Genomic DNA, 17731 nt, shown 5'->3' with positions numbered 1-17731 from the left:
TTTTAGAGTATGTTGGATTTTGAAATTCAGGATAAGGGATGCTCAACCCATATTAAATAAGCCTCCTAGCTAAGAAAGGACATGAGCCCAGGGATTCCTATGTGTGTGTACGAGTGTGTGTGTGTGTGTTTTGGACTCTAATACAGAGTAAGCATCTGAGCCTCTAAATATCGTTGAGAGCTCAGATCCCACCCTTCCTAGGTTGCATTGTTAGCGTTGGGGTATCATGAAAACTGCAGGTCAAAACCATCTGGTTATCTTTTTAAAAGTTGCTAAACTCAAGGCTCCCCTCATCCCTGCCTATTGGCTATGCTGGCTGGGGTTGATGGGAGCTGAGAGTCCAAAGGTAACAACAAATAGATTGCAATGAGTTTCTCCTTTGCTTGCCAGGCAACTTCAAATCTACCTGTCAAAATGTCTTCCAGCTGTATTTCAACTAAACATCAACCAACTGTGTGATTCAACAGCCAAAAAAGCCAATGCAGGTCTGGGGCTCCATCGTCAAGAGTATCATTTTCCGATCAAGGGAAATATTAGCGCTATTCTGTTTGGCTTTAGTCAGCCCTCGTCTGGAATTGTGCGTTCAGTTCTGGGCATTGCACTTCAAGAAGGATATTGACAAACTGGAAGTTGTCCAGAGGAGAGCGATCAATATGATCAAAGGTCTGGAAACAAGCCTTATGAGGAATGACTTAGAGGGCTGGTTATGTTTAGCTTGGAAAAGAGGAGACTGAGAGACGACACGATCGCTACCTTTTAATATCTGAAAGGATACCATGTAGAGGGGTGGAGCAAGCCTGTTCTGTGCTGCTCCAGAGACTAGAACACGAATATATTCAAATTACAAGGAAAGTAACTCCATTTAAACGTTAGGAAGAACTTTTTTCCTGTAAGACCAGTTGGACAATGGAAAAGACTGCCTTGGAGGGTGGTGGACATCCTTTAGAAGTTGGATGGGCATCCTTTAGAAGTGCTTTAGTTGTGTATTTCTGCATGGCAGGGGATTGGAGTAGATGCTTCTTATGGTTCCTTCCAATTCTATGGTTCTGTATAACAAGACTACCTCATACTGCGTCATTTTAACCTGCAAAGGCACATTCCATTGTCCAAGAGCAGGATCTCAGCATTTAAGGCTGTTGTAGAGAGCTCCAGTGGCTTGTGGCCACTATTTTGGTTGACCAGAAGGAAATCTATGTTACTCTCATCATATTCTGGGGTTCTTTTGGTGAAGTTTAGTTGCTTTTTTAGTGGAACCCTTTCCAAATGTCATTCAGTGTAGTGTTTTTCAGCCTGGTGGGCAAATATGGTGTAGTGGTTTGAAGACTGGACTACAATTCTGGAGATGGGTTCAGTTCCCCACTTTGTAATAGAAACCCACTTGGAGATCTTGGGCAAATCATATACTCTCAGTCCCAGATAGGTGGCTTAAGGGTTGGCATAAACCAGAAACGAAGGTTCTGTGTACTTAACAACTATTATTCATCTTAATGTATGGTTATGAGTGAGGGTAATATGCTAAAACAGTGGTCTAAAATAGTGCTTTTCATAGTGCTGGCTTGTGGGCTGGTTCTGGTCCGCAGAACATCAGCTGCCAGTCTTTAAAAAGTTTCCAGGAAACCAAATGGACATGGACATGATGCTGGTCCCTGGCACAATTATGGAGGAATTGCCATTCCTACATCAGGTAGCTTGCAAACAGTGATCTAAATATTTTTGGGACACTGCTATGGGATTTGGATGAGAAATGGCTATAAATTAAGTATAAATGGCATGTGTTTTCAGCCCACCTAATTAGCTGGATTTAGGGGCACAGCAACCAACAAAGATTTTAAAAACACACATATTTACTTTCAAATTGGTAAGTAACAATGGATTTTTGCTGAGAAGCACTCAGCCTTGTTCCAATGGTTGGGATTCTCAATTCTTTAATACAAAGTTTATGGTTTTTATATCAGACTGTTCTTCTCACATCTTGGGATGATTGTAGCAAAACATAGACCCAACGAGGTGGAAGATTATCCGCCCCTGTTCTAAAGTCATGATTTATCGGCTTTAGCCAGTGCCTACTGTTTTTCCATCTGAAGAGGCACAGGGGGCCCGGTGATATAAAACCCAAACCAGGGAGGGCAAAAACAAGGCGGTGAGTTAAAAGAGATAAACAGTGAAATCTGAAAACGGGGCATAACAGCAGATAAAGTCCCAAATAGCCACAGAGAAAATGGTTTGCAGTATTTTTACCAAAATGCAGCTGAAGGCATGGATTAGCAAGAATTCCCATTTGGCCTATGAATTTATTTTCACAAACAATAGAAAGTTATTTGGATGATGTTTGTGAGATAGGACAGTGTTCTCTTTATATCCCAGTACCTAATCTTTATTTATACGTATTTTTGTGTAATATAATTGTTTGTTTACTTATCATTATTTATTATCACAATCATAGAGCTTTAATGGTCAAACATACAAACAAACTCAGCACTTTGGACCAAGTCCTGAGGTTTTTCAAGCCACAGCTCAATGTTTTATTTTTCTGCCAGAGATTTTAACAGGTTTTCATGCTTTTCGAAATGCCCAACTTAGACCAGGACCAGAAGTAGAAGTCTTCCCTTATTTCTCACATGCAAGAAGCAACAGTTTCAACATTTTCTAGGCAGGCCTTGTTTTTGTGCACTTTACAAATTATTTTGGCAACCTAGGACTTTTGGGTGAAAAATTCACAAACCAGTTTCTTTCGTGCAAAATGGGGTTTTCTGTGCGCTCATTTGTTTTTGTGCAAATGTATTTTTGACAAAAAAAAACTCCTTAAATGTAAAAACCTCGTGGCAGTTGAAAATTGTTGTGACAGGTTGTCTTGATGTGAAATTTTGCAAATAGTGTTTACATTTCTAACAATTTTGGAAGCATTCAAGTCCTGCAGAGTCATGTTTTGCTATAGAATCCAGAGAAATTGAAAGCTAAATAGAAGACCTTCCGCCGCATCGTCACCTACAACCTTGTGAAAAATTGCCTCCTGGAAATCATCAAGTGTTTTTTTAAATGTAAGAAATGCATGTTTCTTCTGTTTAAACTGATTGTATTTTAATTTCATTCCATCATTTTCTGGCTATACATTTTTTGATTAGAATATAATGGATCTGGAACATCCAGACTCCCTTTTTAACTTGGTATGTTTTTATACATTCCAATATGGTAAAATTTTCATGGAATTTAGAAAATATTGCACAATGCAAACCATGCAAAATTGCTTTTTTAAAAATCATATACGAGGGGAAAAAAGAAAAAAGAAATAGAGCTTTCTGGTAGCCATGAAATAAGTTGAGCTTTATACATCATGAAAGCCATTTAATAGTGAAAGGGCTGTACATATGTTGCTATCACATTGCTATCTACTAACAACATAATCCAACCAAAATGACATTAAATTCTAATTGGGATGGACTGGACAAGTTCCAAGCATGTTTCAAAAGTGTGACTATTTTTTTCTTTCTGTGATACAAGTGTGAAATTATGATATGATATACTATACTATACTATATTATATTAATCAATTTGTAGGACCAGTACCCATGGTTTCATTTACTCTCATCTGACAAAATATGCCCTCTCTTGGAATTTTCTAGGCCCTGTAGTCAATTCTATCATATGCTTTTGCCCAAAGTTACCATAGAATTGTATTGGAAGACCTAACAAATTTCTAGAGAGGGTACTCTCTAGTAAACTTCTAGGTCTTCCAGGTGATTGTGGTAGACTTCTTCAGAGTCCTGTTGGAGGATCTGGTAAATTTATGTGGAGTATACCTCTAGAATTCTTTAAGGTCCTCCATGGAAACTTCTGGCAGAAGTCATTCATTTCAATAGGATCCAGTTTTATCCACGGTTTCCTATTTCCATGATAAGTTCCTGAACGTATTCCCTGTGGATATGAGGTCATACTGTATTATTATATAATACATATTTGATTACTTGTTGTAGAAAGAAAAAATAATATTTTAGTTTCATTAATTTGTAGCCTAAACCCACTTGCTTCCATTCCCTTTTAAGGGTGCTACTGAAAATATTTGGGTTTTTAAATTTTCGTTTCAAGCCTTCTCTTTTCCTGTTCATGTACTTGTCCCTTTCTCCTCCAGTTTCTAGTGTTGGAATGTTAGTGAAGGTGAACCATCCAAAACCTATTAATACATTTTAAAAACTTTTAAAATGAGTACAACTTAATTCTTTTCAGTATTTTATTATCACATTTCCCCTCGGAATGTTCTTGCCATCCCTCTGAAACTTCTCTCCTTTCCCAGGGATGAAAATAAAAACTATCTCCCACTTTTCCCTGGTTACATGCCCATACAGGCATTTCTATACCTGTGTTTCTCTTCTCTTAATGCCCAGTTGAGATTCCCTTCATCTAAACCTCTCTTCCCCAACCCACTCCTGCCCCCGCGTTGCACCGTTGGAATGTTAATTAGCATCCAGGATTTAATTAATTCAGCTGCCAATTAGTGCTGTGGTTGTGGGGGGGGGCAATGGGTAGTGTAAGCTGCAGACGGGGGACACAGATGGTTCTTTTCAGGCTGGCACCGTGCCACTTTCATCGGCAGTTGGGGTGTGCGAGATGGGAGGCAAAGGAGTCTATGCATGCAGGTGTCTCTTTTCCGGAAAGGACACACACACACACACAAATATACTCAGAGTCCTTGTCTTCTATCTTTCTCCCCCCACAAGCCCACCCCCCGGCCATGGTTGGCATAAAGAGCAGGGCACCTGCACCAGAGGAGGTAGCTGAAATGGGTGCTAGAACGAAAAAGGTTGGCGCCGGCGAAGGAGAAACCGTGAGAGAGTGGAGGAAAGAGATAGAGTGATAGAAGAAGAAAAGGACAAGAGAGAGTAGAGGAATAACATTACCCAGAGGTATTAGCAAAAGCGAGAGAGGAGGAATAGAGGGGGCAGAGAGGAAGGATAGGAAGTAGAAGCCAATGCTGGAGGGAAGACAGAAGGACAGAGGGAGTGGTGATGGGAATAGAGGAGGTGGCATATGCCAGTTTGGTACCCGGAGAGATTCTGCGTAGGGGAGGGGCGATGGCAGCTGGCACGGATCAGCCGCCCGCCCCGCCACCCTCCCTTCCCTCTGCGGCATTCACTTCGCTCGCCAGCTGTAATGCCAACCGGGTTTGGGGGGGGGGGGGGTAGGGTGGGAAGAGAGGCAGAGTGTGAGATGCCAGGTTGGTGCATGGTTATAGCAAAGTGACGGATGCTAGGGGGCGGGGGGGGGCGGAAGGGACAACAAGGAAGAGAAGGAGGCAGCAGCTGGCAAGGCTGTGTGCCCACAGGGAAGGTGAAGGCAATAGAGGGCCAGCACAAGTGTTTGGCACCAGGGAGGAGGTTGGTGTGGCATATGTGCTTTCGAGCGCTTGGCGCGGTGCCCCCCGGCCCATCCACATTGTTTGGCACCAGCCGGCATTAGGAGGCAAGGAAGAAGGGGATGAGAAAAAAGAAAGAGAAAGGGAGAAAAGAAGAAAGATGGGAGTTGAGTCGGTGTGCTTTGATGGCAGCGGGCATCTGAGACGGGACCCTGCCGGAGCTCATGGGCACCTGGGACAAGTGATGGGAGGAATAATACCAGAATGGGCTTTGAGAGAAAGAGAGGATATGCCAATGGAAAAGGAGGGTTGTGGGCAGGGAAGTTGAGTACGTGGAGATGGGTGTGCCAAGGTTGGGAGGGGGTAGCTATTCGTCTGAACACCCAAGGCATGGACATTGCCACCCCTACCTGTTCTGTGTTAAATATCTCCTTTTCTCTCTCGATCATCCTTGCTCCTGTCGCTTTTCACAGCGGCACACCTGTGCCAATCTCAAGTTGGCACTGAGTCAAAGCTGGTTGGGGCTGGCATCACCCGCACTGGCACGTGAACAGAGTTGCTGATCTTGGCACTGCGGCAAACAGTGGGAAGAAGAGGAGAATGATAAGTTGCTGCCATTACAGCTGCCTGGGCACAGCCTTGTAGTAGCAGCAGACTTACTGGTGGGCATGGAATAGCGTGGGCATAGAAAAGATTGCGCGGCATTTGGTTGGGTTGGGATCATATCTATCTATCTATCTATCTATCTATCTATCTATCTCTTCTTATCTCCTTCAGCAGCATCGATTAGCCCATGATTTATATTGGATTGTCTACCAGTCAAGACCACAATCTAGAAGGATCTGGAATCATCCGTCGATCTTCTTGGTGAACGTTTGAGGTTAGATCCAATTTTTCTTCTAGGCTTCTAGGAATTGCAAATGTGGGTTCTTCCACGATTTGGGAACAAGGAGTGACATAAGAAATGTATGTGTTGGGAATATCATGGAATGGATGGGTGTGGTGGATGCCCCAGGCTAAAAGGATGCTTTGTGCTGATTGGTAGTGTGGACGGCTAAAACAAATGGGTCTATTATGCTAGTAGTAGTCAAGGTGGGGTTTTGTTGGTTGTGATTGTTGGATACCAGATTGGTTCTACATTCATTTGCATCTCTCTAGGAATGACAATTTTTGGTGTTTTTTCCCCATTTCTTTTCCCCACCCCTTTTATTTTAAAATATTTGGATTTTTAAAGCATACTTTTATTTTCTTTTATTTGTCTTCCTTCGCTAGCTTTGAGGTGACTGGAAGATCAGGTTTATAGTTGTCCTCTTTGTTGATTCTATAACAATGGAGATTAAAATGAACACTCAAAAACGGAACCTTTACAACTTGTTTGGCTTGAATAATTTTTATCTCTTAAATATCCATGTTAATTTTGAAGACGTTAATGAAATCCACTAATTAATATTGTTGTCTGCTTTTTTAAAAAGCTGATTTGTACTTTGGGGGTGCCTTACAGTGGCAATCTTAAATATTTCTCAGAAGTTGTGTTGAGTTCAAAGAAACGTACTCCAGGTAAGTGAGTATGAGACTGCAGTCTTACTGTCTAAAAGAGAGAGGGAAAACACCTTAATTAAAAACAGTTTGATGAAGATAACCATTTGTGTTAATCATTTAAAGGGCATGACCAGTATAATCCCTTTAAAATTGATTAGACGCCTGCAACCAGAGAATGATCTGGTTGATTCGGTCAAAAATGTGAAATTCACCCCCATGCAATATCAACTCCTTATAGGGTTTTCTTTTTTTCTCCTTTCCCTTTCTTTCCCTTCCCCTCTTCTTCTTCTTCCTCCTCTTTTTCTTTTGGGCCTCTTGACCCAAAGTTCTTGGCTTGTTTATCTGCCAGAATATCTTCTTAGTCCTTGGGCTGTGCTCTAAAGCTCCTATCCCAAAGGGCAACTCCCCAGCCAAACTGAGAGCCACCCCTTTCCTCATGAAAACTAGTCTCCAAAACATTCCAACAACTTTAGTTCCTAAAAAGTTGGAATTCTTGTGAACATTCCATGTCATCTGCAAGGTTCAACCAATCAGCACTTTGCTTTTCACCACCATCTCTATTGCCCAATGTGATATACATAGTTAAGTAGGCTTAACTATGGATCCTTGCTGGTGGACAATTTATTTTAAACGTGTTGCCAGAATCAAGACATAGATACACAGGGGTGGCTTTGAACAGGACTGCAAAGACAGTTCTGATTAAAACCAGATGAATGCTTTAGGTTTTAACCTATGGTTAATAAATTGCTTGATTAATCATCTTTATGAAGTCTTCGGTCCTAATAAATTCGAACATATCATTTTCATCAGGGAGTATTATTTGCAGTCCCAAAAACTTTAAAGCAATAGCTGTTGTAACAGACAGAATCCCAATAACAGTGTTATCAGGGTCCCCTTCTGTTGAATTCAATGCTTTCTCAGGAGTCCAGGATTTTTTTGCATAATTATTGTTCACTTTGCTTAGAGAATCTGTAAGTCAAAAATACCCTCCCTCCATTACTTGTATGGAGAAGTTGGAATTGTGTTATCACACATTTTCAAGTGCAAGACAAACCCATAGACCCCGTGACTTAAATGTGTGATTTTGTCAGTATTTATGTGAAAACTATAGGGCTAAATTTAAAGTTGCCTTCTTCAGTGTGTTTCCACTGTCTTTTTAGCAACTTAAAAGTGTGGATTTTCATTTCTTTAATAATCTTCTTCGATCTATCAAATCCTTTAAGATAGATATGATACCTTTTTCAGATCCCTGCATCCCAGAACTGGGCAGAGCTAAGGATTCAGAAAGAAGGAAACAGGATAGAAAGGAGAAAGCCAATGAGTGGGCCCAGTTCTCCAACCAAATGAGCAGAGAGAGAAAAGCTCAGTTTTATTCAAATGTCGGACTTGGTGAAACAGTTCTCAGGTTCACAAAACAGTCAGTTTTACATTAAATTAAAACTCCCTCAATATATTTAGAATTAAAGAGCAGGATTGTATACGTTTCAATACCTTCTATCACTTTTTAGAGATAAAGGGGAGATTTTGCTGCTCTTTCTTCAGCACTTGGCTGGAAAATCTTAGCTCTTATCTTCAGTTGCTGATCAGAGGTAAAAGCAGGGTTACACAGTTCTGGAGGCATGGAATTGCTCAGTTATTTCTATCAAATATCATAGACACATCACACGTATTTCCTGGAACACTCCACGCTATTTTTCATTCAACAAGGCAATTGGTTAACATTGCTTCTGACTGTTCTATTAATATACAGGTTTTTTAAACCTCATTTTTGTTTTCATCATGCAATGTATTTATGTTGGCATGATGATTATTATTATTCATGCTTTTGTACACCTACCCTGGACTTCATTTGGAGAAAGGCTACTTTATAAATATTTTAAATAATTATAATGAATCCAGAAAGGTTTTTTTTTTCCTGTGGATGAGTCACAAAGTGTATAGTTCGAAACTAAGCTCTATTGAGCCCAGTGGGCAGCTTTCCGTCTAATGCATCTACTGAGGATTTCAACCTGGTAAATCGATTAAGCACTGAGCATGATTGTCTTCTAGGAGTATTGTTAAGACTTTGATCCTATGTGGATACAATCCTGATCATCTTTTCCTCCCTTTAATTATTGAGCCATGGCTTTGATCTCTCAGATTGGTATGTGCCTTCTGATAGAGGCTGTACATTTGGTCCACCACATTTGTAGGTTGACTTTTATGAACTTGATTATTCACAGATTTGATTAAAATATTTCTAGGAATATCTATGTCCTCCAGTGCTACACTATGGTTATCTGCCAACAGACACTAACCATAGAGTCAAGCTGGAGGAAGACCTAGAGATTTGTAGAGAACACCTGCCTAGGCATTGATAAGGTTCTACACAATTCTGTGGTCAGATTTCAGCTAAAGTTGAATATAAGAGTTGTGTCGGAGGACCTACACATTTCTAGAGAGATTTTTTCTTCAGTAAAAAGTAGCAATTTTCTTATTCACTGTTTTCCACTTTTACGGCGCTCCTGTGCTCTTAATCCTAGCGAATGTGAAGGTCTGATGGTGTTTACCTGTGATGCATTCAGGTGATTTTGAGAATGTCCTTAAATGAGCTGGAATCTCAAAATGTAATTGTGGCCATATCTGGAATTATATTTGAACTTTGTGGTTCCTTTTCCCCATCTCTGCAATTCCCACACTACGAACAAGATAGGTTCTGTTGGTTTGTTCCTAAGTTGAATTTGTTATACACACACGCACACATGCATGCATGCATGCTTTGGATCACATAGAGAAGGGTTAACATCTGGTGGTGTTTGTTTTGCTGTCTGTGCCCCTGTTCAGAAGATTTCACCTTATTTCCTGTCCCTGTGAGAATGGCATTTTGAAAAAAGTTGGTGAAAAAGCTTCATTGGAGACATCTTTTCCCCATAACTCTAACAGGACCAAATTTCCTTTCTGAGGAGTAGATTTCTCTCATTTCCTGATATTTCACCCATGTTCTTAATTATGAGTCTTATTTAAGTTGAATGTTTGTAACACGAGGACTGCCAGGACTTAGAATAATGAAGTTTGTAAATGTTTGTGGCATGTTGGTTGGACTTTAAAAATGTATTTTCCAAGTGTGGACTTTAAAAAAGCCCTTTGTCCTCATGGAGTAGCATGGCTGTCTTTTGCTTTTTCTTTTCTTCTTTTAAAAAAACCATTGTTAAGCATTATACCTGCAGCCAGCAAACCATGGTAGCCAGAGCGGGTTGCAGTCATTTCCATTGATAGCTTCTAAGTACAAGGACTGGGAACAACCTATGCAATGCTTTTGTGTTATATAGTTTGAGCGCCTTTTATTTGAAATTCTGAAATCTATAATGTCATAGCCTTGTGGCTGCCATTTTTTGGTAACCAGAAGAAAATGCATGTTGCTTGCAGTTGCATTTGGACCATTTGTGGTGGGAGGTTAGATGTGTTGCGAGTGGGAAGCAAGCAACCCCACAAAATGTTTTAAAACCAGGTTTGGAGTCATTTTTTTCTGTGCAGAAATTTGATATGGGCTGGAACAAACCAGTACCATCTCCTCAAAAAAGCCTTATTGTTGCATGTGGACCGTGAACTTCCCATAAGCAGAGTAAACTCTGCAAATTTAGCAGGCTTTGAAACAGTTTGGATGTGTAGAACAGATTATTTTTGGTGACACATACAATATTCTGAAACATCTTCTTGATTTATGTGCTTGAAGCAGAAAATTGGCAGGGCCAAACACAGCCTAATTGTGTGTATGTGTATCACACACTCACACACAATATAAAGAGTGTGGATGAGTATGTGGATTTGCTAGCGTGGAACTGGAGAGGTTTGAATCAGTCGACCATTTAGTGGCAAAATATTTTTGCTAATCAACGCTGGTAATGATTTTGCAATATCCATGTAATGGGAAATGCTTTTCAGAGAGAAACTGCCAGGAACCTGAAAGAAATTAGTTGAGCTTTTTTGGCATCCGCGTGTGTAGAACTTGTCAGAAGAGAGTAAGTATATTTGTATTCATTTCTTTAGATGGGACTGGAGAAGCAAAAGATAAATATGCTGTGGTTGAGAGTAGAATTTGGTTTGAGCCAAAAAAAAAAACCCCATTAATGTGCTAGACAGTAATTTCCTGTGATGGTGGAGTGACAATTCTGGTAGGAAGTTTTGGCTAAGCAACAATGTAAATACCAATGAGTTCATTGAAAAATGCAGAAATGGTGTGTGACAGCATCCCTCTTGGGCTGTATCATTATGGGCTAAAGATGAGACAGTTCCCCTTTTGAATGTATTTGAACCAAGGACCACTCTCCAACATTAGTACCAGAAGGGTTACAAATCAGTTTTTGGTCAACTTGAGATTCACTTTGGTTATTTGGGGTGCTGATTCAGAAAATTGCATTGGATAGACCACATCAGCTCTAGTTTCTGATGTAGAACATACACCACCCAGTAGTTGCCATCTGCTCATCCACAGAAAACCATATTTAATCATCTAGAGCTGATGTGTTCTATCCATTGCAATTTTCTGAATCAGCACCCCAAATAACCCCATGAATAGGCCTTAAAACGAAGACACCAAGGTGCCCCTGCTTCCAGGTGCCATATTGAATAGAGGAGGAGGAGAAGTAGCTCAGGAAGCTTGTTGTTGCGCCTTTCATGGGTAGTCAGCCTCTCCTCTCCCGACATCCCTGTTGCCTCGTGCACTATAAGAGGGTTTCGTGAGACCAGTTACTCTCGTTGCACCACTGTAGTAACAGTGAGGCTGTGGACCATTTTTTAGTTCTTGGCAACCACTGGTGGTCCACAGACCACAGGTTGGGAACCACTGATATACAGGCTTGCTAGAGTCCAGAGCCTGTCCCAAGTCTCCAGTTATTATGGGTCACCTCTATTATAGTGGTGCAAGTTCTTCATTTTGAGGAGTGTCAGCTCTGGGCAAGGGGAAAGAACTATGCATAAATTGCCAATGCGGCTAATAGAGCAGCAGCTTACAGCAATTTTGCAAAGCTTTGTTGTGTTTCTTGCAGGGGCGGTTCAACTGCAAGGCAAATTAGGCAGTTGCTTAAGGAGCCATCCTCTAGGGGGCGCCGTTGAGGCACCTCCTGCCTCCGTGCTTCCCTCCCTTCATTTCCTTCATGCTGTCGTTTCGTGGCGACCAGTCGTCTACATAAACCAACAGACGACATTTTCGTATGAAACGATAGGCAACACAACAAGGAAAGCCACACAATCATCGTGCTGGCTTTCGTTTTCTGCCACATGGCCTCCATGGCTGCAATTCACTTCCTCTTATTTATTTATTATTATTTATTAGCGACATTTATATCCCGCCCTTCTCACCCCGAAGGGGACTCCTCTTGCATCAGAGAAGGAGGCGGGGAGGTGATCCTTGGCCAGTCGGAGGCCAAGGAATCACTGAAGTGGGCTGGGCAGGGAGGGCACCCAAAAGCGCCATTTGCTGCCGTTGCTAGGCTGTGGGCTGGTTGGGTTTCTCGCTGTGCTGTTTCTGCTTGGGCTGAGCTCTTGGCTTGCTTGGCTGGCGGGTGGCTTGCCTTATTTATGCCTTCTTGCCTCTGGTGAGGGCACCAAGTTGGGACTACTGGGGGATTTGGGGTTTTGGGGGGGTGGATTTGGACTGCCTGGTGGGCGGCTGTTGCTTGCCTCATTTTAAAAGGTTTTCCTTTTTCATTGGATTCTTCCCATCCTTTCCCTCCGGTGGCCTAGGGGATAAAAGCCTTGTGACTTGAAGGTTGGGTTGCTGACCTGAAGGCTGCCAAGTTCGAATCCCACCCGGGGAGAGTGCGGATGAGCTCCCTCTATCAGCTCCAGCTCCATGCGGGGACATGAGAGAAGCCTCCCACAAGGATGGTAAAACATCAAAACATCCGGGCGTCCCCTGGGCAACGTCCTTGCAGACGGCCAATTCTCTAACTCCAGAAGCTCAGGTTGCTCCTGACACGAAAAAAAAAATCCTTTCCCTTCTCCGTTTGTCTGCCTGCCTGGCTGCCTCAGTCCTCCCTCTGGTCCCTTGGGTGTTTTATTTTTATTTAACAGTTTTGAAAGCAAATACTTTTTGGGGTTTCATTGTAATCCCCCCCCCAAAAGAGCATTGCTCTCTGCTTCGCCTTGCAGGGGATTGAGAAACAAACAGTTCTGCCTGCCTGGCAATGGCTGGCTGCAGAGGGAGCAACCTTATTTTAAAAATACAGTAGAGTCTCGCTTAACCAAGCTCTACTTATCCAAGGTTCTGTATTATCCAACGTAGTTTGCCTTTTAGTAGTCAATGTTTTTGTAAAATTGCAAAATTTACAAAATGTTTTTGTAAAATTGCAAAATTTTGGTGCTAAATTCATAAATACAGTAATTATTGCATAATGTTATCGTGTACTGAACTGCTTTTTCTGTCAAATTTGTTGTAAAGCATGATGTTTTGGTGCTTAATTTGTAAAATCGTAACATAATTTGATGTTTAATAGGCTTTTCCTTAATCCCTCCTTATTATCCAACATTTTTGCTTATCCAATCTTCTGCTGGCCCATTTATGTTGGATAAGTGAGACTCTACTGTACTTTAATATCAATATCAAGTGGGTTTGGCTGGGGAACTTGTGTGTGTAGTTCAAAACCCCCTTCTTCCTCCCTCCCCCCTCCAGCCCTTGCGAGACACACATTCGTGTTGTATAGGCAGCCCATTTTCGTTGGCAGGACACAATACGAAAATGAGATGACACGAATGAAACTACACAAAACAAACAGCAATTCCATACAAAAGCACAACACTAGTAGCCAGTAGTTGAGGATGGCTTTCCATACTCTCACCTCCACTTTCATGAAGCCTGTTTCCAATCGATGGGTGGTATAAGAGACACATCTGGGAGACATCTATGGACAATAGGAAAACTGCATCCTCTTTGGAGTGCCGTTGGTCCTATGGCTTTTTTTTTTTTTTGCTTCTTACGAAATGACTTGCAAACAAGCATTTAAAAAGAAACCCAGAACGTTGTAATTCCCTGAAAGTCAAGCCTGGTGTTCGCTATGCGCTTCAAACAATGCTTCCTCGGTGCTGTTTCCTAGTTAGTCATACTGCAGTGATTTCATTTTCGTGTTTAGATTTGCTCGGCTGTGTGCAGATTTGTCTTCATCACAAAATGGTTTATTTGTACATGAGAGGAAAGCATTTGGGAAAGATGCTTTCCGGGTGTTGAGCATCTCTTATCTGGAAAATCTGAAATACAGTAGAGTCTTGCTTATCCAATGTAAACGGTCTGGCAGAACGTTGGATAAGCGAATATGTTGGATAATAAGGAGAGATTAAGTAAAAGCCTATTAAACATTAAATTGGGTTATGATTTTACAAAGTAAGCACCAAAACATGTTATACAACAAATTTGACAGAAAAAGTAGTTCAATACACAGTAATGCTATGTAGTAATTACTGTATTTACAAATTGAGCACCAAAATATCAAGATATATTGAAAACATTGACTATAAAAATGTGTTGGATAATCCAGAATGTTGGATAAGTGAGACTCTACTGTACTCCAAAATAGTCCACATTGGTCGTTATGATTGTGATAAGTTTGCTTTCCGTTGGTTCAGGAGACACAAATTTAGGTTCATGTAAAACAAATATTTAAAAATACTGCATAAAATGATCTTCATGCTATATGTATAGTAGATACGGTCTGGAGGAGCTGACAATACAATCACACTGGTGGGTTTAAAGCAGGCATGGGCCAACTTCGGCCTGGCCTCCGGGTGTTTTGGACTCCAACTCCCACCATTCCTAACAGCCTCAGGCCCCTTCCTTTACCCCCTCAGCCGCATAAGCGGCTGAGGGGGGGAAAGGAAAGGGCCTGAGGCTGTTAGGAATGGTGGGAGTTGGAGTCCAAAACACTTGGATGGCCCAAGTTTGCGCATGCCTTGTCTAGAGATCCCGAGAGAATATATGCATAAGGTAAAATCAGCAAGGACAAATAGCACACAAATTCTCCACTCAAGGGCCAGTACTCACTTGGCAACACCGCCATGGCCTTTTTTTGGCGACAGTAGATCCTGTAGGACTGAACCAGGGCAACAGACTTGAGTAGCCTTGGCCTAACTTTATAAGAGGAAGCCTTCCATGTACAGTATGGGTCCCAAAATGGCGGCTGTTTCCATGGCAACGTGTTCCCTAGCTCCCAAAATGGCACCCGTTTCCGTAGCAACAGAAGGCACAACCAGTTCCAAGTTTTCCCAGTTATAGGATAATAGAGAAACTATTCCCTCAATTATTTTGGGGTGGGGGAGTGGAGGCATAGGTGGCCAAAATGTTTATGAATTCCCTTTTTTTTAAGTGGAAGCAAATGGCAGAAACTGGGATGTTTGATGGATTCAAGGTAAGTGATAGGCCCAACAAAGAGTTTAAATGTGGCTTCCAGGGCCTATACTCAGAGCATGTAAAAGTAACTTTTGAGAGAAATTCATTCCCTGGCTGGTACAGTTAGTTACAAATCTGGGAAAGTAGATGGTTGCATTACTCATTGCTTTTCTCCAAGGTCTTTAGAATTGCGCAAAATTGTGAGGAAATCCTGTCAAAAAGTGCCCAATAAAAGCACTATTAAACACGACCTTTTAAACTAATGGGAAGTAATTTTAAAAAAAGGAATGTAATATTGGCCAAAGGGCTTAATTCCAGTACTTTTGAAAAGTATCTCTCGTTACTAAGAAAATGTAACCTTTATAATGTCTTCCTTCCAAACCCTGCTAGGAGTCAGGCTATGATTTTAATACAGCAGAGTCTCGCTTATCCAACGTTCTGTATTATCCAACACAATTTGCCTTTTAGTAGCCAATGTTTTTGTAGTAAAATTTTCAATACAGTAGAGTCTCACTTATCCAACATAAACGGGCCGGCAGAACGTTGGATAAGCAAATATGTTGGATAATAAGGAGGGATCAAGGAAAAGCCTATTAAACATCAAATTAGGTTATGATTTTACAAATTAAGCACCAAAACATCATGTTATATAACAAAATTGACAGAAAAAGTAGTTCAATACGCAGTAGTGCTATGTAGTAATTACTGTATATTTATGAATTTAGCACCAAAATATCATGATGTATTGAAAACATTGACTACAAAAATGCGTTGGATAATCCAGAACGTTGGATAAGCGAATGTTGAATAAGTGAGACTCTACTGTACATTGCGAAGTTTTGGTGCTAAATTCGTTAATACAGTAATTGTTACATAACATGATCATGTATTGAACTGCTTTTTCTGTTGTAAAACATGATATTATTGTACTTAATTTGTAAAATCATAACGTAATTTGACATTAATAGGCTTTTCCTTAATCTCTCCTTATTATCCAACATTTTCGCTTATCCTACATTCTGCCAGCCCGCTTTTGTTGGATAAGTGAGACTCTACTGTATTATATTTTTGTAGCCAGTCAGATGTATTGGATGGCAAGGTGGGCCTGTGTAGGCTTAGGTTTATTCCCTCTACTCTGAGAAAATTATATACATTAGAGTCTTGCTTATCCAACTTTCGCTTATCCAACGTTCTGGATTATCCAACTCAGTCAGCCTCCTGCCCGGATCCACAGCCGTTTCTCTAGGCAGCAAAGACTGAACTTTTTACGGATTTAATTTCCAACAATGTTGTTATTGTAAGTTCATTTTTGTTAGTAACCAGTTTTTGTAGTTGATGTTTTCAATACACTGCAATGTTTTGGTGCTAAATTCGTAAATACAGTTATTAGTACATAACGTTACCGTGTATTGAACTGCCTTTTCTGTCGATTTGTTGTAAAACATGATGTTTTGGTGCGTAATTTGTAAAATCATAACATAATTTGACATTTAATAGGCTTTTCCTTAATCCCTCCTTATTATCCAACATTTTTGCTTATCCAACATTCTGCCAGCCCTTTTATGTTAGATAAGTGAGACTCTACTGTAACAGCTAAGAGTATTCGACTTAGCATAACATCAAATTGTATCATACTAATTTTAGACCCACACTTTTTTTTTGGATTTTTGGTCATTGCCTTTTCCTCCCCTTCTGACTTGTGAGTTCATAAAAAGTGTATTTTTCTTTCTATGGACATTTTGTTTTGGGGTATTGTTAGCAAAGGATAAACAGCGTTCCAAAGTAGGGCTTCTTAAATTTTTCCCACTCATGATGCCTTTCTGTCTGCGAAATTTTTCATGACCCCAGGTATATATTTATATAAAATACATATAAAAATCAAATATTTACTGCTAATAAATCAGCTTTTGCAAGGCTGGCTAGCAGCCTGATTTCCCTTTGTATGGAATGCAGCTGAAGCACTTTCTGCACTTCATAAAAACTTTTCCACTTTCTGGACAGATGCAGGGAACACCATAGTTGTAGCATATCTGGATTTCAGTAAGGCCTTCAACAAGGTCCCTCATGACCTTCTGGCAAGGAAACTGGTTCAATGTGGGCTAGGCAAAACTATGGTTAGGTAGATTTCTAATTGGTTAAGCGAACAAACCCAATGGGTGCTCACAAATGTTTCCTCTTCATCCTGGAAAGAAGTGTTGTGTGGAGTGCCATAAGCAGGGTTCCGTCCTGGGCCTGGTTCTGTTCAACATCTTTATTAATGACTTAGATGAAGGGTTAGAAGACATGATCATCATCAAGTTTGCAGATAACACAAAATTGGGAGGGAGAGTCAATACTCCAGAAGACAGGAGCAGAATTCAAAATGATCTTAACAGATTAGATATGATTGGCCAAAACTAACAAAATGAAGTTCAATAGGGACAAATGCAAGAGACTCCTAGGCAGAAAAAATGACATGCAAAGATACAGAATGGGGGACACCTGGCTTG

The 17731-nt window shown here is 40.8% G+C and overlaps 1 protein-coding gene across 3 annotated transcripts in view; it reads left to right on the top strand.

The window, feature by feature from the left end:
• The first annotated feature begins 5868 nt into the window (after positions 1 to 5868).
• thtpa (thiamine triphosphatase) overlaps positions 5869 to 17731 on the top strand; it is a 56513-nt gene continuing 44650 nt past the window's right edge. For all 3 annotated transcript variants that reach the window (XR_010007199.1, XR_010007200.1, XR_507605.3), the window contains exons 1-2: positions 5869 to 6009; positions 6125 to 6227. The gene's annotated coding sequence lies outside the window, so the exon portion shown is untranslated. The remainder of the gene's footprint in view (positions 6010 to 6124; positions 6228 to 17731) is intronic.

Source organism: Anolis carolinensis, chromosome 6 (genome assembly GCF_035594765.1).
Source record: "Anolis carolinensis isolate JA03-04 chromosome 6, rAnoCar3.1.pri, whole genome shotgun sequence".
NCBI classification, from domain to species: Eukaryota; Metazoa; Chordata; class Lepidosauria; order Squamata; family Dactyloidae; genus Anolis; species Anolis carolinensis.
The sequence above is the reverse complement of the archived record's forward strand: the minus strand, read 5'-3'. Positions and strand labels throughout refer to the sequence as shown.